Source organism: Bombina bombina, chromosome 6 (genome assembly GCF_027579735.1).
Source record: "Bombina bombina isolate aBomBom1 chromosome 6, aBomBom1.pri, whole genome shotgun sequence".
NCBI classification, from domain to species: Eukaryota; Metazoa; Chordata; class Amphibia; order Anura; family Bombinatoridae; genus Bombina; species Bombina bombina.
This window is the reverse complement of record NC_069504.1, coordinates 299,668,162-299,695,560: the sequence shown is the minus strand read 5'-3', so window position 1 is coordinate 299,695,560 and position 27,399 is coordinate 299,668,162. Positions and strand designations below refer to the sequence as shown.

The window sequence follows — 27,399 nt, the reverse complement described above, 5'->3', positions numbered from 1 at the left end:
CATATTCTGCTAAGCCAGTCACCACTTACAAGGTGTCCCCATATTAGACTGGTCCTAACTAACCAGTTTCCACACTGCAGCAAGTCATGTCTACACAGTGTGAAGCTTTCTAGCTTATTAAGTATATCACAATTTATCTGGAACACACCTGGGCTGGGTGGCGTGCATTAACCAAAGGGGAGGGATTTGGTCAGCTTCCTATTCAAAGATACAACAAAGGGGTTTTTCCTCAATCATTTTCCTCAATCTCTGTTCTGGAGATGAATCTGAAGCTGATGTGTAGGTGGTATTATACTCCGGTACGCCTACACCAATTTTTCCCCACAGTATCGGCTACGTGCTGGAGAGGCTGCCAAGAAAATGGAACTCCATACCATATTTGGTGGCATTGTCCAGTAGCAAAAACATATTGGGAGTCAATTAAAAGAGAGATTGATAGTGTTCTAAATATATCCTTGCCTTTTAACATCTGGACTTTTCTTTTCAATTTTTATCCTAAAGTAAATTGTAAACTTAGGCTAACACTTTTGACAATCATGGTCAACTCAGGGAAAAAGTTAATTCCTTTAAATTGGAAGAAACCTGACCTTCCTTCAGTAGAAATGTGGAAATCTATAGTCACACATACACTAACATTAGAAATATACCACTTTGGACAGACTAACCGAATTGATGACTACCACTCAATACGCTTTATATGGGAGGAATATAGGAATGCTGGACCAGTGACACCTAGAGACTAACACACTGTGAGATTAGTGACCGAGAACCTTTGTAAGCTTTTTAGATGTATTTTTCGTTAGTATTTGAGTTTGGAAATGGAATGCCAAATATTCATGTAACCATTCTATGATAAGTGCATGTACGCTCTGGGAATCCTTTTGTATCTTTTGTATCTTAGGTAAGCAGGAACTTTTTCTGCAATCCTGTTTAAAAATGTTTTCAAAGAATAAGTTGATATTGTGAAGCAATTTACTGTGTATACCTTCATAAGACACTGTATGCTTTTGAATATTTCAATAAAAATTAAAAAAAAAAAATTCACATGGTCCATTATGCACACAGCCCCTCCCTTCTTCCCTTTCTTTTATTATGCACTTTTCCACTCATTGTTAGTATTTCAGCTCACTTGCTTTACATTGCATAACTCAGCTATCTTCCTGATGCAAGTAAAGGATATAATATATAATATAGGAGGCAAACTTCTCCTCATGAGGTAAGGGGCAAGGGAGTTTTTTTTTTTTTTAATATTGTTCCCATAACTGTAAAGCCACTGTTTTATGGTGTTTCACATATTGCAAGCATTATTTATTTGAATAATAGCTATAAACTAATTGCCTTAATTTATATGCTTTACCCCACTGTAGAATGTATTGCTACTGCCTACTGGCTCTCCCTAGCAGTATTATTCAAGCTGTTTGCAGTGCAGATTATATAGATGCATGTACATTACATCACAGGATGGTCTGTTCAATTCAGAGCTTTCCAAACTTTTCATGTTGGCGACACACTTTTTAGACCTACATAATTTCGCGACACAGTAATTCTGTTGTACTGGCAAACAGGAGGTTAAACAAACTTGTTTTAAGAGATATGGACACGTACATAAATGTTATAATAACCAAATGTATTTACAAGTAACAGTAAGTACGTGCAAGAATTAAAAAAAAGTTTAATAACACCAATAGCTACTTACTATTTTAATGGGATGCATGAGGTTGATGGGATGAACACAGTTTTTGAATATTTGGTGGAATATTTGATAAAGACACTCGCATTTCATCATCAAGCATTTGTAAGCTTCCACTTCCTATCCATATATCAAGAGCAGGAGCAGCAATGCACTACTGGGAGCTAGCTGCAAAAAAAAACCCCACTGACTTCGGACTTCAGCTCAGCATTTAAGCTGCCGCCCTCAGAGCTCGGTGAGTCCAATTGACTACTGCCTGCGCTGCAAACACACTGCTGTCCCACTCACTGACTACACATGCAGTCACGAGCCAATTAAGGAGACACACGTGCAATCAGGAGCCAATGTGCCGCCAAAGCCGCCAATGGAAATAGTTTCACTTCCCACTGAGCTGCACCAATAGGTTAAGATGATCTGTGACCCCTAGGTATCAATCACGAGTCAACCACGTGATATGACTAGTAGCAGGCAGGCAGAAAGTCAGAAACAAAAAAAAAAAATGTAAAAAAATTTGTGCTGAAGCAGGGACACACCTACACTCTGCTGCCGACACACTAGTGTGTCCCGACACACAGTTTGGAAAGCACTGGTTCAATTTATCTGTTTTCCTGCAGTTGTTATATTAGCCCCAGACTCTGCACTAATTTGTTACATTGTATCAAGATTCTCTGGTGAGCAGAAGAATTGCCATGCAAAAATTTTACAAAGAAATTATCAGCTTTTTTTTATACACCTGATTTCAGAAATATATAGGTAACAAAAAAAAAAGCATTTAAGCAGTTTGTATGATTTATGAGGTACACAGTGATAAACAAATCAAAGTCCATAATACCACAAATAAAATTATCTGCTTCTTTTGTTTATAAGATATGTATGTTGTAATTGTTTTAAATGTCACTTGTTAAATAGGAAAGTGAAAACTTAGTTCTAAGATAGTAATGATTATAAAGAATATGGACTAGAATACAAGTGAAGCGGTATTTTGCATTTTCGCAATAGCAAAAACTTCGCTAGGATTTTCATTTTTGTGATATTGGGGTTGGTATTACAAGTTGAAAGAAAACAGTAACTAAAATCGCGAATACAGTCGAAACCTGAAAATCGTGATTGCGTTTACACATTCACCCATAACTTAAAACCCCAATATCGCGCAAACACTATATAATATTTGCAATACACATAGAAGTAAATGAAGAAAAAAAAACGAATACCTCACTTTCGCGCAACAACATAGCAAATTCTCTTTAGCGCTAACCTGACATGAATATAGGAATATTTCATTTTCCAATGTTCTTTACATAATGTAAATTTATTTATAAATAAATATTTCTACATATATATATATATATATATATATATATATATGATGGTTATTAAACAAATATATATTTACACCTATATATATATATATATATATATATATATATATATATATATATATATATATATAGATGATTATATAAAGGTATAGGTATATACAGATATATATAGGAATATTTCTTTAGAAATACTTAGAACATTTTTCCCTATGTGCAGAACATTGGAATGCGAGATATTTACAGTAAATACATAGTTAAAACCTTTATTAAATTGGAATATTGCATAAATATGTTTTTAGAAGTTTTCATCTAAAATGCACTTCTATATATGTCTATATATGTTTACTTATATATTTATGTATTTATATGTGTATATACAGTATCTCACAAAAGTTAGTACACCCCTCACATTTTTGTAAATATTTTATTATATCTTTTAATTTGACAACACTGAAGAAATTATACTTTTCTACAATGTAAAGTAGTTAGTGTACAGACTGTATAACAGTGTAAATTTGCTGTCCCCTCAAAATAACTCAATACACAGCCATTAATGCCTAAACCGTTGGCAACAAAAGTGAGTACACCCCTAAGTGGAAATGTCCAAATTGGGCCCAAAATTTCAATATTTTGTGTGGCTACCATTATTTTCCAGCACTGCCTTAACCCTCTTGGGCATGGAATTCACCAGAGCTTCACAGGTTGCCACTGGAATCCTCTTCGACTCCTCCATGACGATATCACGGAGCTGGTGGATGTTAGAGACCTTGCGCTCCCCCACCTTCCATTTGAGGATGTCCTACAGATGCTCAATAGGGTTTAGGTCTGGAAACATGCTTGGCCAGTCCATCACCTTTGCCCTCAGCTTCTTTAGCAAGGCAGTGGTTGTCTTGGAGGTGTGTTTGGGGTAGTTATGTTGGAATACTGCCCTGCAGCCCAGTCTGTGAAGGGAGCGGATCATGCTCTGCTTCAGTATGTCACAGTACATGCTGGCATTCTTGGTTCCCTCAATGAATTGTAGCTCCCCAGTGCCAGTAGCACTCTTACAGGCCCAGACCATGACACTCCCATCACCATGCTTGACTGTAAGCAAGACACACTTGTCTTTGTACTCCTAATCTGGTTCCCGCCACACACGCTTGACACCATCTGAACCAAATAAGTTTATCTTGGTCTCATCGGACCACAGGACATGGTTCCGGTAATCCATGTCCTTAGTCTGCTTGTCTTCAGCAAACTGTTTGCAGGATTTCTTGTGCATCATCTTTAGAAGAGGCTTCCTTCTGGGACGACAGCCATGCAAACCAATTTGATGTAGTGTGCGGCATATGGACTGAGCACTGACAGACCTCTTCAACCTCTGCAGCAATGCTGGCAGCACTCATACATCTATTTCCCAAAGACAACCTCTGGATATGACTCTGAGAATGTGGACTCAACTTCTTTGGTCGACCATGGCAAGGCCTGTTCTGAATAGAACTTGTCCTGTGAAACCGCTGCATGGTCTTGCCCACCGTGCTGCAGCTCAGTTTCAGCGTCTTGGCAATCTACTAATAGTCTAGGCCATCTTTATGTAGAGAAAAAATCTTTTTTTTTTCAAGATCCTCAGAGAGTTCTTTGCCATGAGGTGCCATGTTGAACTTCCAGTGACCAGTATGAGAGAGTGTGAGAGCGATAACACCAAATTTAACACACCTGCTCTCCATCCATTCACATCTGAGACCTTGTAACATTAGCGAGTCACATGACACTGGGGAGGGATGGCTAATTGGACCCAATTTAGACATTTCCTCTTAGGGTTGTACTCACTTTTGTTGCCAATGGTTTAGACATTAATGGCTGTGTGTTGACTTATTTTGAGGGGACAGAAATGTACATTATTATACAGGCTGTACACTCACTACTTTACATTGTAGCAAAGTGTAATTTCTTCAGTGTTGTCATATGAGAAGATATAATATAATATTTACAAAAATGTGAGGGGTGCACTCACTTTTGTGAGATACTGTATGCCTGTACATAAATATATACACATATAAATACATAAATACATATGTACACATATATATATATATATATATTTACACACATACATACATATCCATATTTAGACATGTATCTGAATGTATCTCTATGTTAAAGTACTTTTTTTAACACCCGAGAGCTCATATCTTTGAGCCCTCATAACTTTTGTGTGCAATATTTTTTTTAAAATACATTTTATTAGACAGTGTCAATATGAGTGTAAGTGTACTTTGTAATGTATTTTTGAAGTGCTTTGTGTACCTTTTTATTTTTGTAAAATAGTTAGTCAGATACAGCATGTAATTTTAAACAACTTTCCAATTTACTTCCATTAAAAAAATATGCACAGTCTTTTATATTTACACGTTATATTTATACGTATATGCGTTTGTGAGTGGTTGATTGTTATCACATGGTACAGGGGGAGTGGAAATGTACATAACTTTGAAATTTGTTAGAAAAAAATCTACTACTCAATTGAAATAAAGTAAATGCTATTGTATTTTCTTGTTATCTTGCATTTGTTGATTATGCAAATCTACTGTGTTTACTGGTCCTTTAACCACAGCTCTTTATTCTCACAAAAATCAAGATTGCGCTAGCGTAATTGTGACTGAGCTCAACTTGTAATATCGGCACAATGGGAAGGCGGCCGCAATTAATCATGATAACGCAAGCGTAATTGTTTGTGCTCCACTTGTAAGCTAGCCCTATATATTTTGTGCAGAGGATATGATAAAAAGATATATTTTGGTCAAAAGCCAGGGATGGTTCTATGGGTGTGCAGGGGGTTGCTGTCCATCTCCAAATGTAAGTTTAGCATCCCTGTCAAGCTGTGAAGGGCTGCATGTATTGTTTTCACCACCTTTTTTTAACCCCTTAATTAGAAATCCAAATATTAAGCACTAGATCAACCAGAGGCTTACGTGCACTAGCTTGCATCTTTAACCTTGAATGTGGTGAGCTGAAGCTCCCAATTTGGTTTAAAAGTTAATAATGCTAAAGCCAGACGCGTCCTGAGAGAGCTCCGCTGCTAAAGAGCCTAACTTAGTTGGAAAAAGTGCTAAAATCACACTAAATAAGACACTGTGAGCACAATTAGGAGACAGGCACACTGTAGAGCACCTTAAGAGAGGATTCCGGGGTAATACGGAGGTGTACACTGTCGGAACAACATTCTCATTGCCGCAACAACGCAGCGTCGGAGGGTCGGGGCTCCGCTCCGACTGCTGTTTTAAAGAGACATAAACCTACGGAGGATAAGTAACGGCAGTTACTCCTGACATCAGCGCAGTCTAAGCTGATCGGACGGCTCGCATACTAATAGGCAACAGGTGAGGCCTTCCGACACCGCACTCAAGCCACGCAACAAATATTTTAATAAAGGGGGACTGACATACGATAGCAGCAGGTGAGAGATATAACCCCCTACCTACATCAACCTACACTTTTAACAAAAGGCCTCACAGAGACCCAGTGCCGAAGAAGCCCTTATAAGCCTTAAGATAAGACAAAAAAAAACAAACTACGGGCCGAAACATCTGATGGCGGGAGGAAGCGCCATCTTGCTTCTTCTCTCTCCTCCACAGACTGTTGCACTGGTACCTTAAAATATATAAGCAGATCACACTTCCCACATATCTCGGCTGCGCCACAATACTGAAAGTCAGATTTAGAACAGACCACAATATTTTTTAAAGCAGACTCACTGCTCATCGCGTATTAATAAAAAGCAAAGCCTGCAGTTCTCCTTTTCCTTTTTGACCCTCCCTGTGAGAGACATCCTTGCTGCCTGCCTTGATTAGGGGTGCAGTTAGCCTTGGAACAGGACAGTTCAGGTGACCAGAACCAGAGGGCTCAGTTACACAACGGAGGAATAGGAGCTGCAGGGACTCACAAGATTTTTCAGAAATTCTTTATCTCATCCCCTCAGCAGGGAAGGTAGAGAAATGTAGCACATCACTCTGAATGAGGAAAGAAATGGCAAACTAAAGGTCCACTTTGTCTATCCTGATATCACTAAAGATCATGAGCAATTCTGTCTAATGTCATTTCCCTAAGCTACTCCAGATCCCGAGTACATACTCCAGCTATATCAAGCCAATAAACCTTCCACCTTTTGAATAGCAGTTAAAGAGCAAATCATCCCTAGGACACAAGAAAACTGCATTACGATGAAAAACAAAACGCAGACAGTCAAAGAATGTTTATCAAAATCTCAAGCAAAGCAAAAAACATTAGATAAAAGCATCACAACTCAAACCACTAGCCCTACAAAAAACCCACAAATGGCTACTGAGCACCCTACTGCATCGATATCCAATAAAGAACTTTTAACACAGATAAAATCTTTATTTCAGGAGGAACAAAAATCCGCTATTTCAGAATTAAGGCTGGATATCAGAGAAATTGGAGGTCGCACGGCTGAACTAGAGAACAAACTGGATAATATAGTGGAAGAAATTCCTCAGCTATGTCATTCAATACAGGAAAACTCTACCTATATAACTAAATTAGAGGATCACATTGAGGATCTTGAAAACAGATCCCGCAGATCGAATATCCGCATCAGAAACCTCCCGGAATCTTATAAAAACTTAGATGAAACTATCACAGATCTTTTCCATCAACTAGTTCCTGAAGTGGAAGTAGACATGCTACTTATGGATCGTGTGCACAGGGCACTAACAAAGCCACAGCAATTCGCCTCAAGGGACATTATAACTAAACTTCACTACTTTCAAGTTAAGGAACTCATAATAAAAGCTGCAAGAAATAACCAGACTATCACATATGATGGACATAATATCCAAATCTTCACTGATTTAGCCCCCATCACACTCCGAAAAAGGAGAGAACTGAAACCTATAACAACAACCCTCAATGCTGCTCACATCAAATACAGATGGAACTTCCCATTCAAGTTAGTCTTCTCCATCCAAAACATCATGTATAGCTGCACTACTAGGGAAGAAGGCTTCTCCTTATTGGCCAAACTGAAAATTCCAACTGAGAGTTCCAACACACCTGCACCCAGCAAGACTACAAAGAAAAATCTCCAAAGAGAGTCGACGCCTGCCTGTGAAACGGGAAAGACCAAACGAAGAAAACCTACACCAAGCGACCCTAAAGAATCAGAATCTTCATCAGAAGATGAGGACCCGGAGTGAAGTGTTGTAACAATAAGAGACGGTACTGGTAATAACATAGGCGGAAGCAATTAGGCTTCCAGATATCTTAGGGAGCACTGGTTAAGTTAACAGTTAAATAGGAGAAGTTTCAGAGACTAATTACCACAGTTTATTGCAATATATGGAACTCATTTACTAGCACCATGTTTGAACTTTTATCTTTGGTTGATAAATAACCAGTGCTCCACTATTCTCTATTTTTACAGATTGAGATGCCGTCTAGTATCTCGGGATCCCCCCCCCATTCATCATCCCCCACTCTCCCTACCCCCTTATTCCTTCCCTGTCATTTCCCTCCATGCATATTCCTTCAAATTACCCTGACTCCCCTTCCCTTCCCAAGTTAGAATTGTTCAGGTTAATGTACACATCGAATGCATGCCATATTTCATTCCTCTACTAGAATTGCTGACATGTTTATTTTTTTGTTATTTCTACATGTGTTTTTCAAAACTGCTTTGTGTTACAGGATGAGCTTCCTTTTGAAGCCTGCACCATTATATGATTATCGGTTGCATAGTTGGATTCACTTTCTAAGTATCCTCAAAAAATCCTCTTGTCTCCCACCGAGATATAATGAAAGGGCTACCCCACAGCACGGTACCCCACAGCAATCCCACGAGGGTCCCGACTCTTCGAGTGGTAAGATCAAGCAACAATCTGTGAGCATTAAGGTTTTCTGTGAACTCCATTCAGGGGGTAAAGACAGGGAAACAATAGCAATATACTTCTCCAGTTATTATGTCAATTAAAATTATATCACATAACGTCAAAGGATTGAACTCTGACATAAAACGCAGAAAGGCCATCAATGAATATAAGTCCCTAAAAGCGCAAATAGTAATGCTGCAGGAGACACATTTTACCAGATCTTACACCCCTAAATACTGGGATAAAACATACCCTAAACAATACCATTCAATTAATCCAAACAAAAAGTGTGGAGTTACAATTCTCCTCCACTCCTCATTAAACTTTAAAGAAGAATCAGTTATAAGGGACAAAGAGGAGAGATTCTTAATTCTAAAAGGCCTCATACAAGACACCCCGGTCCTGCTGGTTAATGTCTATGCCCCTAACAAACATCTATCTTCATTCATGTCTAGATTTAGCAAACAACTTACACTCTGGAAGAGGTACAAAACAATTATTGGGGGAGACTTCAATACAACCATGGATGATAATGTAGATAGATCAATAGCAACTATTTCACAACAAAAAGCACGCAGACCCACTCATAAAGTTTTAAAAGACTTCACCCTAGATCATAACCTAATAGATAGTTGGCGAACACTCAACACAACAGTAAAAGACTATACATACTACTCCCCAGTACATAATTCATATTCAAGAATCGATTATATTCTCCTAAGTCAAATTATGGTGCCCTTACTGATTAAAGCTACAATTATAAATTTCGTTTGGTCAGACCACTCCATTGTAGAAATTACGTTATCAGGAATGATTAACCCAAAGAGAATAAAAACCTGGACACTCAACCCCAACCTACTACAAGATAAGTTGATACTAAATACAATCCAACAACGCATACAGGAGTTTATCACACTTAATAAAAACACCACCTCAAACCCTATCTATGAATGGGGGGCATTAAAAGCCTACGTTAGAGGTCTTTTGATCACAGAATCAAACAAGCGGCATAAAATCAAAAACACCCAAATTGAGCAACTGAAATCAGAGATTAATCTCTTAAGAACTAAAATTTTAGATAAGTCAACGAAAGGATTAATGAAACAATTAAAGATTAAAAATGACAAGCTAGATCATCTCTTAAATAAAGATGCAATTAGGACAATCAAAATGATAGACACACAGTACTATATTTACAGCAATAAACCCGACAAAATGCTGGCTAATAAAATGAAAGAAATTACCAGAATCACTACTGTACCCCAATTACAACTGTCGGATAATAAAACGACTAATGACCCCCTGTCTATTGCAAATACATTTGCTGAGTACTACCATAAATTATACAATCTCACACATAACAAAACCGATATAGATAAAACTACAGAACTTGACACATTCCTAGAAAATAGCTCCTTGCCATCCATAACTGAACAAGATAGGGATTCCCTGAATAGTCTGATCACTCACGAAGAAGTAAAATTAGCCATAAAAACTCTTAAAAGTTCTAAGGCACCAGGGCCAGACGGATACTCGGGAATTTTCTATAAATTGCTGCAACCTATTTTAATACCACAACTAACGAATGTATTTAACTCTATTCTACAAAATAAGGTAATACCCCCCGAGATGTTAACAGCCAGAATCACAGTAATCCCGAAGCCAGGCAAAAATAAGCAGCACTGCCAAAACTACAGGCCTATATCACTGATAAACCAAGACATAAAGCTATTCACCAAAATATTGGCAAATCGATTGAACCCTCTACTTACCAAGGTGATACACTTAGATCAGGTGGGGTTCGTCTCCGGTAGAGAGGCTCCAGACAATACCCGTAAAGTGATAGACTTGATTAATCTCGCCACAGTCGGAGGGACGCTTTCTCTGTTTCTAGCCCTGGATGCAGAGAAGGCGTTCGACAGAGTTAATTAGAAATATATGTTTGCGGTCCTTAAGAAAAAAGGTATTAGGGGTGAATTTCTTGACGCGATCACCAATCTTTACTCATCCCCAACGGCATTCATTAGGCTATCTGGCTACCAGTCCCAAGCAATACAGATTAAGAACGGCACCCGCCAAGGCTGCCCACTATCCCCCTTATTATTTGCTCTCTGTATTGAGCCTTTGGCAATTAAAATAAGAGATGATCAGAATATAGCAGGTATTAACGATGGAGTAACAGACCACAAATTATCCCTATTTGCGGATGATATCATCTTGTCACTGACTAAACCAATGTTATCTCTTTCCCCTCTATATCATATACTGCAACAATTTAGTAACCTTTCAGGCTACAAAATAAATGAAGACAAGTGCGAGGCCTTAAGCATCAAACTTCCACAGCATACAAAAAAACTACTGGAACTCAATTTTGCATTTAAATGGGCTAAGAGGACCATTAAGCACTTAGGGATAAACCTTCCAACTAACATACATAGTCTCTATCAATCTAATTATACACCCATGTTCAAGCATATTAGAGATGTAATCAGTAAATGGATTAAACTTAAAATCTCCCTGTACGGCAGAATTATTACCACTAAAATGACACTATTACCCAAACTATTATACTTGTTTAGAGCCCTCCCCATCTCTGTCCCACTTTCAGAATTACACAAACTACAAAGAGATTTACTAAAATTCATTTGGCAAGGGAAAAAAGCCAGAATCAACAGAAAAGTTATGTGTACGAATAGAAATGAAGGAGGGGTAGGAGTGCCTAATTTAATCTCATACTACCATGCCGCAAGAATGTCACAGACTATACAATGGTTTAAAGAGAATAGTAAGAAGAGTTGGACCCACATTGAGTCGAACATTCTAGAGACAGACTTCCTATCCCGAACGCTATGGGCCCCATATCTCTCAAAGCACAAACATAATAGTAAATTTATTGCGATTGAACACACTATTCACATTTGGAAATACCTTAATTCAAAATATACACTTATCAGAGATAGATCCACACCAACCCCTCTAGTAACGCTCGACACCTGGATAGGGGTTCAGCAGAAATGGTCCAATAAAGGGCTTTATAGAATAGCAGACGTGATTACAGTAGATAAAATATTATCTTTTGAACAATACCATAACTTAGATGTTAGTGACAAGAACATATGGTATCATTACCTGCAATTGAGATCGAGGGCGATTGAGATACTAGGTATAGCGAAACCCCTCCCAAACACAAAACTAGAAACACTATGCCTTACAGCCACTCAGATATCGGGAGTGATATCAACCCTATACTCAATCTTTAATTCCACAGAAAACAAAGAAAAGACACAAACCATCAATAGATGGGAACGAGACATAGGTAAGGACTGGCCACTTGAAACATGGTATACAAACCTTAAAAATGGTGCATCCTTTACGCAGAACGCTCAACTTAAAGAAAATGTCATAAAAGTTGCGTTCAGATGGTACCTCCATCCCACAAGGACACACGAATCAGGGGGCTCACTATCACAGCTTTGTTATAGAGGCTGCGGGGAAAGAGGCACATATATCCACATGTGGTGGGATTGCGAGCAAATTAAGAAAACCTGGGATTACACCTTTTTTTTTTACACTTTTAAGTGCAATCTTCCAAAAACAAATAACACTAACGATAGAGCAAGCTCTGCTTCATTTCCCAATCCCAGGAATTCCAAAGACCCACCTTAAATTAGTCATGATGGTATGCACTGTAGTTAAAATTAGCATAGCCCAATTCTGGAAATCCACTCCGCCTGACGTAACCTTTATCTATAAGAAACTAGAGTATCATTACAATATGGCAAGTGAAGCAGCCGAAACCCTTAACGATACTGAGAGATTTCTCACAAGATGGGAACCTTTTGTAATGTACCATGAGTCAAAAAGAAAAACCACCCAGAATAATGCTCATGCTCCAGATTCTACAATTTAAAACAAGATCCGGGGCCCTTGATGTGGACAAGCGTAAGGATGGTATAGAACACATAAATATTCTGTTTTCACTAAACTGTAAACCATGGATAGATTTTATTTCTGTTGAGGTTATATACTGTAAAACATGAACATTACGAAGAAAAACGATTGACACATGTATTTTATTTTATTTTATTCTATATTACTTGATTATATTTGTTTTGTTATATGTAAAACTTCAATAAAAACAATTCAACATAAAAGTTAATAATGCTTGAGCATAGGACCGGAGCGAGCACTATATGAAGGGTGCACAATAATCATTTCATCTGTGATGTGACAATAATTTGTGTTTTCATATAGGAGGTTATGATAATATATTTCAATTACTGGTAGGGAGGACGCTTTGTTTTTAGCTTTCCTATGACCAATTAATATGATCACTGGATATAAGTGATGCAGCCTGGGAATAGTGATCTTCATTATCCTTCCTCCCCCTTGTCATATGCATAATAAAGATTGGTAGGAAAGGCATTTGAGGCTCTTTAGAATTCTTATTATTGTTCTAGTAAAGAGAAAGGATATTGTGCACAATGATCGCTTGAGGAGTGCATGTCCTATTAGTTAGGAACTGATAGACAAACTGCCCAATGTAATGTGTGCATAGTATAAAGATATTACAGTTTCTCACATCCATAGGTTACGACCTGCATGATTCCATTGTTCCTCACCTCTGACCTTTTCCATGAGCTAAGCTTTGCAACACTGTAAGTGGTGATTGTAAGTATTGGTTACATATTTAAAGCAACAGTCCGTGAGTTTGAGTAATCTGCCAGCATCATCATATGTGACATGCCTAGGGTTGCCAGCTGTCCTCCACAAAAATACTGGACAATCTGTTGGTGACTGGTCACAATGGTAGATGGGGTCACAATGTGTCTGCAAAAGCCCACAATGTGTGGAGGTCAGGGTGTGTGGAACTAAGAATTCAGAAACAGATACACTGAACAACAAAAGTCTTTTGAAAGCTTTACTGAATGATAAATAAAATAACAGTTAGTAGTTTAACAGAAACAGAATGTTTGAACACAGGCCTATGGAAGAACACTAAAGTTCTATTCAAATTTCAGAATACTTTAGTAGGGTGCATTAATAAAGTCCAGTGGATACTGATACTTGAATTGTGCAATTCACCCATTGGTATAGAGGGTGAGACTGTCATGGGATACCAGGTAAGTACAGCATGTACAGCTGGTTTGAGGAAAGTTGTCACTGGTATAGTAGACACAGGACACCCAGCGGGTACTGTTTATGAGACTGTCATGGGATACCAGCTAAAGCTTCAGGAAAAAGGTGAGCATACACAGGTACAAGGTAAGTATGCTTGGTCTCTGGAACAAGGTGAGCATACACAGGTATCATGTAAGTATGCTTGGCTTTCAGGAGCCAGGAGAGCATATGCAGGTACAAGGTAGGTATGCTTGGTCTCTGGAACAAGGTGAGCTTACATAGGTATCAGGTAAGTATGCTTGCCTTTCAGAAACAGGAGAGCATATGCAGGTACAAGGTAAGTAAACAGGTTTTAGAAACAAGGTAAGTTTACAATAACTCGATCCAGAATGTTGGGCTGAGTAACCTTTTATAGGAACTCCCACCCTATTGGCTCCAGGTGGGAATCCCCATAATTAGGACCTGGTTGGTAGTGGCAAGACCAAAGACTTTACCCTCTGCATTAGCTGAGATCGGGAGATCGGGGTGGTGGTGACTCATGTACGAACTTGACAGTGCCCCCTCCTTAGGTGTAACCTCCAGAGATGATTGAAAACAGGATGCTTGGAATGCTTATTTTTAAACTCTCTGATAGGTACAAGAGTATGCACTTTGGATGCTTGAATTCCACTTTTCTCATCAGGACTATATCACTTTCAACCTCATATTCTTCTGATCCATCTACCATGACAGGCCCTGGAGTAGGTGGGTTACAACATGGAAAGGGGTCTGGCACTACAGGTTTAAGAAGAGAGACATGAAAAACTTGATGGATGTGATAGGGTGATGGCAACTTAAGATGGATTGAAACTGAAGATATTATTTTCTCAATGGTGAAAGGCCCAATTAAGAGTGGACCTATTTCTTGTAAGGAAGAGTACGTCGAGGATAGTGATGTTGCGAATAGTTCCCGGCGAACATAGCATGTTCGCGTTCGCCGCGGACGGCGAACATATGCGATGTTCGGTCCGCCCCTTATTCTTTATCATTGAGTAAACTTTGACCCTGTACCTCACAGTCAGAAGACACATTGCAGCCATTCAGCAGCAGACCCTCCCTCCCAGACCCTCCCACCTCCTGGACAGCATCCATTTTAGATTCATTTGGAAGCTGCATTCTTAGTGCGAGGAGGGACAGTGTAGCTGCTGCTGATTTAATAGGGAAATCGATAGCTAGGCTAGTGTATTCAGTGTCCACAACAGTCTTGAAGGACTCATCTGATCTCTGCTGTAAGGACAGCACCCCAAAAAGCTAGAACATCAGTCTGCTTTTTTTTTTTTCCTGTGTAATCAAATTGCAGTTGCCTGCCTTCCTGCCAGCATGTGTGTCAGGGATACAGCATATACTGTGCCCACTTGCCCAGTGCCACCACTCATATCTGGTGTAACAGTAGTGTACATTTAAAAAAAACAAAACACTTTTTTGACTGTGAAATAATAGCAGACAGCTGCCAGTACCCAAGATGGCCGCCAATAAGGCAGATGGGGAGGGTTAGAGAGCTGTTTTGGGGGGGATCAGGGAGGTTGGGGGCTAAGGGGGGGATGCTACACCACAGCATATGTAAATATGCTAAAAAAATTAAAAACCTTTTATTTTAGTACTGGCAGACTTTCTGCCAGTACTTAAGATGGCGGGGACAATTGTGGGGTGGGGGAGGGAAGGGAGCTGTTTGGGAGGGATCAGGGGGTCTGATGTGTCAGGTGGGAGGCTGATCTCTACACTAAAGCTAAAATTAACCCTGCAAGCTCCCTAAAAACTACCTAATTAACCCCTTCACTGCTAGCCATAATACATGTGTGATGCGCAGCAGCATTTAGCGGCCTTCTAATTACCAGAAAGCAATGCCAAAGTCATATATGTCTGCTATTTCTGAACAAAGGGGATCCCACAGAAGCATTTACAACCATTTGTGCCATAATTACACATGCTGTTTGTAAATAATTTCAGTGAGAAACCTAAAATTGCGAAAAAATTTAAGTTTTTTTTAAATTTGAACGCATTTGGCGGTGAAATGGTGGCATGAAATATACCAAAATGGGCCTAGATCAATACTTTGGGTTGTCTACTACACTACACTTAAGCTAAAATTAACTCTACAAGCTCCCTACATGCTCCCTAATTAACCCCTTCACTGCTGGGCATAAAACACGTGTGGTGCGCAGTGGCATTAGCAGCCTTCTAATTACCAAAAAGCAACGCCCAAGCCATATAAGTCTGCTATTTCTGAACAAAGGGGATCCCAGAGAAGCATTTACAACCATTTATGCCATAATTGCATAAGTTGTTTGTAAATAATTTCTGTAAGAAACCTAAAGTTTGTGAAAAAGTGAACATTTTTTTTTTATTTTATCGCATTTGGCGGTGAAATGGTGGCATGAAATATACCAAAATGGGCCTAGATCAATACTTTGGGTTGTCTACTACACTTAAGCTAAAATTAACTCTAAAAGCTGCCTACATTCTCCCTAATTAACCCCTTCAATGCTGGGCATAAAACACGTGTGCTGCGCAGTGTCATTTAGCAGCCTTCTAATTACCAAAAAGCAACGCCAAAGCCATATAAGTCTGCTATTTCTGAACAAAGGGGATCCCAGAGAAGCATTTACAACCATTTATGCCATAATTGCATAAGTTGTTTGTAAATAATTTCTGTGAGAAACCTAAAGTTTGTGAAAAAGTAAACAATTTTTTTTTATTTGATCGCATTTAGTGGTGAAATGGTGGCATTAAATATACCAAAATGGGCCTAGATCAATACTTTGGGTTGTCTACTACACTACACTTAAGCTAAAATTAACTCTACAAGCTTCCTACATGCTCCCTAATTAACCCCTTCACTGCTAGGCATAAAACACATGTGGTGCGCAGTGGCATTTAGCAGCCTTCTAATTACCAAAAAGCAACGCCAAAGCCATATACGTCTGCTATAATGGCATGTCTGGCACACAGTGTTAGGGCAAGGGTCCATCTGACCACTGCAAAGCATGGTCAGGGCAGGTATATAACCTACACTGCGCACTGTGAAGCGGGCGTAACCCTTACACTACCTGATCGATACAACATCATACCTGATGTTTTAAAGCACGTTATTCCAAACAATTTAGGAATGTTAGGTGATTTATGCCCTTTATGGATTAAAACCAGACTCTGCATCAACTATGTAACTTTCCATGGGAGTTTTGCCATGGATCCCCCTCCGGTATGCCACAGTCCAGGTGTTAGTCTCCTTGAAACAACTTTTCCATCACTATTGTGGCCAGAAAAAGTCCCTGTGGGGTTTAAAATTCGCCTGCCTATTGAAGTCTATGGCGGTTCGCCCGGTTCGCGAACAGTTGTGGAAGTTTGCGTTCGTCTTTCGCTAACCCAAATATTTATGTCCGCGACATCACTAGTCGAGGATAAGAAGTGGATAAATGTACTTTGTCTCCAATTTGATAAGCAGGAGTAGTATGTCTCTTCTTGTGAGCATAATGTTTATATTGTTGTTGTGCCTCCAATAATAACTTCTTAATTACAAAGAGGGTATTGTGAGCCTCCTGTAGATGTTGATCAGCAGCAGGAACTAAGCTTTGGAGAGGTGAACCAGGTAACATAGTTGGATGATACCTACTGATACACAGGAAAGGAGACATGGATGTAGACCTAAGAACTTGATTACTATAAGCAAATTCAGCCAAATGGAAGTGACTAAAGAAGAGTGCACACCTGGCCTTCCTGGCTTTGAGCCTGAGAGCTGAGCATAAGTTTTCCAAATTTCTGTGGTTTGTGAAAACAGTAATAGGATGATCAACCCCCTCCAGTAGATTTCTCCACTCCTCAAAAGATTTATTTATGGTAAGTAATTCTATATCCCCCACATCATAGTTTCTTTCTACTGGGGAGAGAACTTGAGACAAAAAGGCTACAGGGTATAGGTAATCCTTGTCACCAGCTCTTTGAAATAATACTGCTCTAATGGCATTCTCCAAAAGCATTTACTTCAACATAGAAGGGCTATCTTAGTTCAGGTCAAATTAGGATGAGTGAGAAGACGAAAAGCCACTTTAGGTTATCAAAAGCTTGTTGTGCTTTATCAGACCAGAGCTTTGACAGTCTTCTAGGTGAGGGCTGTAATAGGTTGAATAACATGAGAGAAGTGTCTTATAAACTTCCTGTAAAAATTTACAAAGCCCACAAAGCGTTGAGTGTCTCTCTTACTGTATGGAGTAGGACAGTTTATTATAGCTTCTATTTTCTTTGAATCCATACAAATTTTTCCAGGTGCCAAGATAAAGCCTAGAAATTTTACAGAGTCAGTGTTGAAAATACATTTCTCCAGCTTAGCATATAAATGTTTAGCTTGTAAGCAAGATAGCACTGTCCTTACATGATCATAGTCTTGTTGTATAGAAGAGTAGTAAATGAGTATTTCATGCAAGTAGGCTACTAAATAAATGTCCAGGATATCACGAAAAATTTGATTTACAAACCTCTGAAAGGTAGCAGGGGTGTTGCACAGAGCAAAGGGCATCACAGTGTACTCATAGTGCCCATAGTGGGAATGAATGGTAGTTTTCCACTCATCTCCTTTTTGTACTCTCACAAGATTGTAGGCACCTCAAATTAATTTTACTGAATATAACTGCAGATTGAGTTCTGGAATAAGTGTTAGTGGGTATTTATTATTTACAGTGATGGCATTTAGGTTCCTGTAATCTATGCATGGACAAAGTCCTGCATCATTTTTGCTGACAAAGAATATAACAGCCCCTTTTTCTAAATTTTCTTCAATATATTCTTTTAACACTTTTAACTTTTGTTCTGATAGTGGATAGATGCGGCCGAAGGAAATAGGAGCCCCGGGAGCAGATCAATTGGAGTCATATTCCCTGTGAGGAGGGAGAGTATCAGATCCTTTCTTTTCAAAGACATTCAAAGAATTGGAACCGATCCCCATTACATTTTTCAGGTAAAGCAACTCGAGGTTCAGGTGGATTATTAACAGCATATTCTGATACAGGTGCACTGGTTACTAGTGCTAGAGTGGTAGGACCCTACAGGGATCTTTGGAGTTTATGTTCCAGTGTGTACTGATGCTCTAGTAAGGCATGCACTGATTGAGTTACTGCATTTACCTGTGAGTTCCATCCTTTTGACTGATCAGTGTAATTCTGTGAGGAGTTTAGAGTGTGAGGAACTCAGAATGCAGGAAAAGAAACACTGAACTACAAAAGTCTTTTGGAAGCTTTACTAAATGATAACTAAAAGAAAAGTTGGTCGTTTAAATTGAAGGTAGATACAGCAGGCACAGATGGATTAAGGAAAGCTGTCACTGGTATAGCAGACACAGGATACTCAGCAGGCACCGAGTACCAAAGTAAGAACCTGACATACACTCTTTATCCTGCAATGTATATTTTTCACAACCGAGCAGTCATTGTACCCCTTGGCTACCAGTAACATTCAAATCAATCATTGTACCTCTTTGAATGCTAGCAATACAAGTAAGCAGTAGTGATTTGTTTCCCATGACTGCCCCTCACTTCTTTCTGTCCATATTTGTTATGCATTAATGTATAGGAGGCCTTTTAATTGCCTAATACTCAACGGCTTTAAAAACTATTCATTTAAGCTTCCTGTATTTTTGTTAAGATTTTACTGGCTATACTGATAAATCACTGGACTGTCCAGTTAAATGCTGCACACTTGGCAACCCTAGACATGATGTGCACATGTGTGTTTTACATTAACAGTTCCACATTTTCCATACTGAAAATTAAAGTGTAGTGCTTCTCCAGAAATAGCAAATCAATGAAGCATATCACAGCTGGGAGAATAATCATATGAATAAGCACTTTTACACTTTCCATTCAAGGGCCATAATAGTCATAAAATTACATGGTCTAGTTAACAGCACTAGTGACTCGATTCAGCTGTTTAACTAGCGCTGCTCATTGGATCAGCAGTGGTTTCTGCTCTGAACCAGCAGTGCTCTGCGGGTCCTGAGTGGTACTATACTGTGTGTTTAATCCCTTTGCAGGGTCTATAGTCTTAAAATTACATGCTCTAATACATTATAGCATATCATTTTTCGACTAATTTGGCCCTATTATGATGGCTTTCCCGGCAATCTGAATCCAGGGATTGCTAAGCCAAAACATGCTGTATACAGCTTGTGTTGCATTTAATTATGGCATGCTGCTGTACTTGCAGTTATGCTTATATAAGCTACTGTTTAAAGTATGGGGAAGGAATATGAGAAAAAAAACAGTGTCGGATGTTTTTTGTTGTTGTTTTTTTTAAATTGGCAAAACCGTGCCTGTGCATTGCTTTTCAGGTGTGTTTCAGGAAGAAGTAATCCCTTCACTATCCTGCCAAAGTAGGTGACAGCGAGGGAGAGAAGGGTGCTTATGTGTTCAGTCATGGCTTGGGGCCAAAGAAAATTGACTATTGCTATTGCTCAACACTAGAAAATATTTGGGTTCTACAATATTTATTTGTTTTTTATTTTCATTTTGTGCATCTTTTTGATTACTATATATATGCACTATGTTTAGTATGTCTTACAGAGTTGTTGGAAAAGGAAAAAAAAACAGGTTTACCCTAATATATATAATGATATGGTACACACACATGACATGCACACAGCTACTTATAAGGCTTTTAGCTTTTTTTTTTTTCTTTTTAAAAGTCAAAGCTTTTGTTAGTTAACATAGTTACGAAATATACTGGTACATTCTTCTCTAGAATGTTATGGATGATAATGTGATGTTTACCTTAGCTTTCTAATTACATATCTTAACACTCCTGTTTTCTGTGGATTCTTGAGGTTGAAAGATAAAAGAGAAAAAAATGTGATTTCAAGAGGCTGCAGGTGTTGATAAAATCATGGGATTTTGTTTGGATGATAGTTGTCCGTTAAAGCTTTTTGGAAGGAATGTAATCTGATTACCAACATGATGGCACAACATTTATAAACAACTTTCTAGACTATTTCAACTCCCTGAAATAAAATGATCTAACTTGAATACTTGAATGTAACGTACTTTTAAACATGGTGAAAAAAATATATTTGCTTTTTGACATATTTGAACTGAAAAGCTATTGGACCAGTTTGCATCAAATCCGAAATGCTTGAACAGTAGACAAATTTGATTTTAAATTTAACATGTTTAATCCTCTAAACACTTCATTGCATTTATAAATGAACATATCCTTTGCCTCCAAGCTGCATTTGAAAAGTGTTTTCTTATTGATTGCATATCTAAGGTTGAATTGTGCTCATGCAAGGTATAAGGTTTTTTGATGGCACAAATAAATGTGACAAGGGTAAACTAAATTAGTTATTGCAGAAGTTTTAAACATTTCAGAATTGATTCATACAAGCCGCACAATACACTTTCCAAGGGAATACTAATTAAAGGGTCAGTCTAATCCAGAAGTTTTATTGTTTAAAAATATACAGTAGATAATCCCTTTATTACCTATTTCCTAGTTTTGCATAACCAACACTGCTATATTAATATACTTTTTACCTCTGTGATTACCTTATATCAAAGCCTCTGCAGACTGCCCCTTATTTCAGTTCTTTTGACAGAATTGCTGTTTAGTCAATCAGTGCTGACTCATAAATAACTCCACGGGAGTGAGCACAGTGTTATCTATATGGCACACACGAACTAGCGCTGTCTAGCTGTGAAAAACTATCAATATGCACTGAGATAAGAGGTGGTCTTCAAGGGCTTAGAAATTGGCAATAGAGCCTGCCTAGGTTTAGCTTTCAACAAAGAATACCAAGAGAACAAAGCAAATTTGATATTAAAAGAAAATTGGATGATGCTATGAGTGACCTAAAATGAAGAGTTAAGACTTTTGTGTAAAAGCAACCTCAATAGGTCACAAGAGCGTGCTTCCATAGGCTCCTATGGAGCCTCGTTCTGATGCTGTCAGGGATGACATTAGAACATTGTGCATTGAAGGAGGTAAGTAGCACATCGATGGCAGCAAACTTAAATATATATGTATGTGAATATATACATATATGTATGTGTTAATATGTGTATATACACATATTAACACATAAATATATATGTATATAAGCATATACTTATATTTAAGGGGAACACACAGTTTCCATTGACCGCAATGTACAGACACTTTTTCAGTGCCGTTTTAGCCCCAAAATACTGCCTAGTGCAGTTATTTTATTAACAAATAAAGATGCTGCTATCTTTCACCTAGATTACGAGTTTTGCGCTAAACAGGGTGCGAAACTAACGCCAATAAATTTGCATTATTGCACTCTCCATAGCGTTGCCATTATGAGTAGGGATGGGCGAATGTTTCGCAACATTCGAAAAACAGCATGAATTTTAACACATTCGTTCATTCGAATCGAATTTCGAATGTTTACATAACATTCTAACATTCGATTTTCGAATGTATGGTTTCGAATTTTACGATTACATTCGAAAATATTCTTTTCGAAAAATTTGAATTTAGATTGTAATAGTATTTCTAATGCTTTTTCTTTAAATGTAATATTGAATTATGCAATACGTGTATTCGAATTCGAAAAATTTGAATTTAGATTGTAATAGTATTTCTAATGCTTTTTCTTTAAATGTAATATTCGAATTATGCAATACGTGTATTCGAATTCGAAAAATTCGAATTTAGATTGTAATAGTATTTCTAATGCTTTTTCTTTAAATGAAATATTCGAATTATGCAATATTCGAATTCGAAAAATTCGAATTTATATTTGAATTCGAAAAATTCGAATTTATATGTTTGTAATAGTATTTCTAATGCTTTCTTTAAATGTAATATTCGAATTATGCAATATTCTATATGGAAACATTTGAAATGATATATTTGTATCTATTTATGTATCAATTTACTAGATTCCAGCCCTACCACATGAACTATTGAACTTCTGAATAGTATTTGTTAAATAGAATGTTAAATTCGAAATTTCGAATGTGGACATTCGATATAATTATAAACATTCGAATTCGAAAGTGACATTCGAAAACTGTAAATAACATTCGATTTTCGAATTTTTAAGAATATTCGTTCTTATCGACATTCGGATTTAGAATTCAAATTTCGGTAATAACATTCGTTCTACATTCGAAATTCGAAAATTTACACATTCGCCCATCCCTAATTACAAGTTACTGAAAAGCCTTCTTGTGCTGTGCGTTAATGGTGCGTTAAACTCCATACCGCAAAAAATCCAAGGACTGAGTTTACGTGCTCGTGCACGCTTTCCCCCATAGGCATCAATGGAATTTAGAAAAAAAAAACTAACACCTGCGATCGCGGAATAGAGATCACCGTAACACAACCCCATTGATGTCTATGGGAAAAGAAAATTACGTTTAAACCTAACACCCTAACATAAACCCCTAAGGGGCCCATTTATCAAGTTTCGAACGGAGCTTGTGGGCCCGTGTTTCTGGTGAGTCTTCAGACTGGCCAGAAACAGCAGTTATGAAGCAGCGGTCTACAGGGAGTGCAGAATTATTAGGCAAATGAGTATTTTGACCACATCATCCTCTTTATGCATGTTGTCTTACTCCAAGCTGTATAGGCTCGAAAGCCTACTACCAATTAAGCATATTAGGTGATGTGCATCTCTGTAATGAGAAGGGATGTGGTCTAATGACATCAACACCCTATATCAGGTGTGCATAATTATTAGGCAACTTCCTTTCATTTGGCAAAATGGGTCAAAAGAAGGACTTGATAGGCTCAGAAAAGTTAAAAATAGTGAGATATCTTGCAGAGGGATGCAGCACTCTTAAAATTGCTTCTGAAGCGTGATCATCGAACAATCAAGCGTTTCATTCAAAATAGTCAACAGGGTCGCAAGAAGCGCGTGGAAAAACCAAGGCGCAAAATAACTGCCCATGAACTGAGAAAAGTCAAGCGTGCAGCTGCCAAGATGCCACTTGCCACCAGTTTGGCCATATTTCAGAGCTGCAACATCACTGGAGTGCCCAAAAGCACAAGGTGTGCAATACTCAGAGACATGGCCAAGGTAAGAAAGGCTGAAAGACGACCACCACTGAACAAGACACACAAGCTGAAACGTCAAGACTGGGCCAAGAAATATCTCAAGACTGATTTTTCTAAGGTTTTATGGACTGATGAAATGAGAGTGAGTCTTGATGGGCCAGATGGATGGGCCCGTGGCTGGATTGGTAAAGGGCAGAGAGCTCCAGTCCGACTCAGACGCCAGCAAGGTGGAGGTGGAGTACTGGTTTGGGCTGGTATCATCAAAGATGAGCTTGTGGGGCCTTTTCGGGTTGAGGATGGAGTCAAGCTCAACTCCCAGTCCTACTGCCAGTTTCTGGAAGACACCTTCTTCAAGCAGTGGTACAGGAAGAAGTCTGCATCCTTCAAGAAAAACATGATTTTCATGCAGGACAATGCTCCATCACACGCGTCCAAGTACTCCACAGCGTGGCTGGCAAGAAAGGGTATAAAAGAAGAAAATCTAATGACATGGCCTCCTTGTTCACCTGATCTGAACCCCATTGAGAACCTGTGGTCCATCATCAAATATGAGATTTACAAGGAGGGAAAACAGTACACCTCTCTGAACAGTGTCTTGGAGGCTGTGGTTGCTGCTGCACGCAATGTTGATGGTGAACAGATCAAAACACTGACAGAATCCATGGATGGCAGGCTTTTGAGTGTCCTTGCAAAGAAAGGTGGCTATATTGGTCACTGATTTGTTTTTGTTTTGTTTTTGAATGTCAGAAATGTATATTTGTGAATGTTGAGATGTTATATTGGTTTCACTGGTAAAAATAGATAATTGAAATGGGTATATATTTGTTTTTTGTTAAGTTGCCTAATAATTATGCACAGTAATAGTCACCTGCACACACAGATATCCCCCTAAAATAGCTATAACTAAAAACAAACTAAAAACTACTTCCAAAACTATTCAGCTTTGATATTAATGAGTTTTTTGGGTTCATTGAGAACATGGTTGTTGTTCAATAATAAAATTAATCCTCAAAAATACAACTTGCCTAATAATTCTGCACTCCCTGTAAAGACCGCTGCTCCATAACTCTGTCTGCCTGCTCTGATGAGGCGGAAAGGAATCGTCGGAAATCAACCCAATCGAGTACGATTGGGTTGATTGACACCTCCCTGCTGTTGGCCGAATGGCCACGAGTCAGCAGGGGGCAGCGTTGCACCGGCAGCTCTTGTAAGCTGCTGGTGCAATGTTAAATGCGGAGAGTGTGGATCAGGTCCGCAAGACCTTTGATAAATAGGCCCCCTAGTCTAAATAGCCCTAATCTGCCGCCCCCGGACATTGCCGACACTAATACAAGTTATTAACCCCTATTCCGCAGCCCCAGACATCACCAACACTAATAAAGGTTATTAACCCCTATTCCACTGCCCCCCAACATCACCGACACTAATAAAGGTTATTAACCCCTATTCCACCGCCCCCCGACATCGCTGACACTAATAAAAGTTATTAACCCCTAATCCGCCACTTCCTGACATTGCCGACACTAATAAAAGTAATTAACACCTATTCCACCACCCCCGACATCGCCGACACCTAAAATAAACCTATTAAACCCTAAACCGCCGCCCCCCACATCGCCAACACTATAATAAAGTATTAACCCCTAAACCTCCAGCCCCCCACATTGTAACTGCTAAACTAAACGTATTAACCCCTTAACCACCGCCCCCACATCACAAAACACTAAATTAAACTATTAACCCCTAAACCTAACACCCCCTAACTTTAAATTAAAATATAACTATCTTAAAAAAAATTAAAACTTAACTGTGAAATTAAAAAAACTAAGTTTAAACTATAAATTAACCTAACTATTCTAATAAAATAAAAAACTACCAATTAAAAACCTAAATTAAAATTTTTAAAAAACCTAACACTGCGAAAAAAACTAACGTTACAAAAATAATAAACACTAAATTTCTAAAAATAAAAAACTCTAAGATTACAAAAAATAATAAAGAAATTATCAAAAATAAAAACAATTACACCTAATCTAATAGCCCTATAAAAATAACCCCCCCAATATAAAAACACCCCTAACCTACAATAAACTACCAATAACCCTTAAAAGGGCCTTTTGTAGGGCATTGCCCTAAGTTAAACAGCTCTTTTACCTTAAAAAATTACTAAGTCCCCCACTAAAAGTAAACCCCCTCAAAATAAAAAATAAAAAATTTTAAAAATCCTAAGAAACCCATTGCCCCTAAAGGGGCATTTGTATGGGCATTGCCCTTAAAATCGCATTCTGCTCTTTTATAAGTGCCCAAGCCCCGATCTAAAAAAAAAAACACCCAAAAACAAAGCAAAAAAAAAACCTAACACTTACCCCAGAATATCTACTCACGATTTTAGAAGTCCGGATATCCATCTTCATCCAGGCGGCGAGAAGTCTTCATCCAGGTGGCGACACCTTCATCCATCTCGCGGATGTCTTCTATCTTCATCCCGGCAGTGCAGAGCAGAGCTAACCTGGAGGGCGATGACATCCTGCGCGGAGCATCCACTTCATACGATCACTGCCGTACACTGGAGTTGAATGGAAGGTACCTGTTTCAAAATGGTGTACCTTGCATTCCTATTGGCTGATTTGATTCTTGAAATTCAAATCAGCCTTAAGGATGAGAGCTTCTTAAATCCCATTGGCTGTTCAAAACAGCCAATAGGATGAGAGCCACTGAAATCATATTGTCAGATTTATAAGCAAAAAGACTCATGAGTACTAGCAAGCTTTTACCACTTGTGGGTGATATAAACACTGTACATACTATTGTACCCTATATTGATGCAACCTCATAATGGTATAATATTTTACTTGTGGTCAAGTTGTCTTTAAGTAGAAATTATATTGAGGGGAAAAAAAAGTAAATTGGAAAGTTGTAAAATTGCATGCCCTATCTGAAAAGTGGTTGAACTCATAATTAAGGCTTTGCAGCAGAAATTCTGTGGAACTAGTCCTGAGCAAGATAGAGATGGTGATTGGCAGCTACATACATATTCTGATTAGCCCACTAGCAATGCCTTGTTGGATTATAACTATATGTTAATCTCCTTTGTGTTGGTTAAATGGACAGTAAAGTCAAAATTAACCTTTTGTGATTCAGTTAGAGCATGCAATTTTAAACAACTGTCCAATTTAATTCCATAATTTAATTTGTTGTGTTCTCTTGGTATCATTAGCTGCATACCTAGGTAGGCCCAGGAGTAAAAATGCACTACTAGGAGCTTGCTGTGGAATAGTGACTACACAAATATGCCTCTTGTAAATAGCTCTCCTGATATGTTCAACTAGCTCCCACTTGTTAATTGCTGCTTCTTCAA

The 27,399-nt window shown here is 38.4% G+C and overlaps 1 protein-coding gene across 1 annotated transcript in view; it reads right to left on the bottom strand.

The window, feature by feature from the left end:
* LOC128664402 (solute carrier family 23 member 2-like) overlaps positions 1 to 27,399 on the bottom strand; it is a 391,187-nt gene that overhangs the window by 40,515 nt on the left and 323,273 nt on the right. The gene's annotated exons all lie outside the window — the stretch shown is intronic.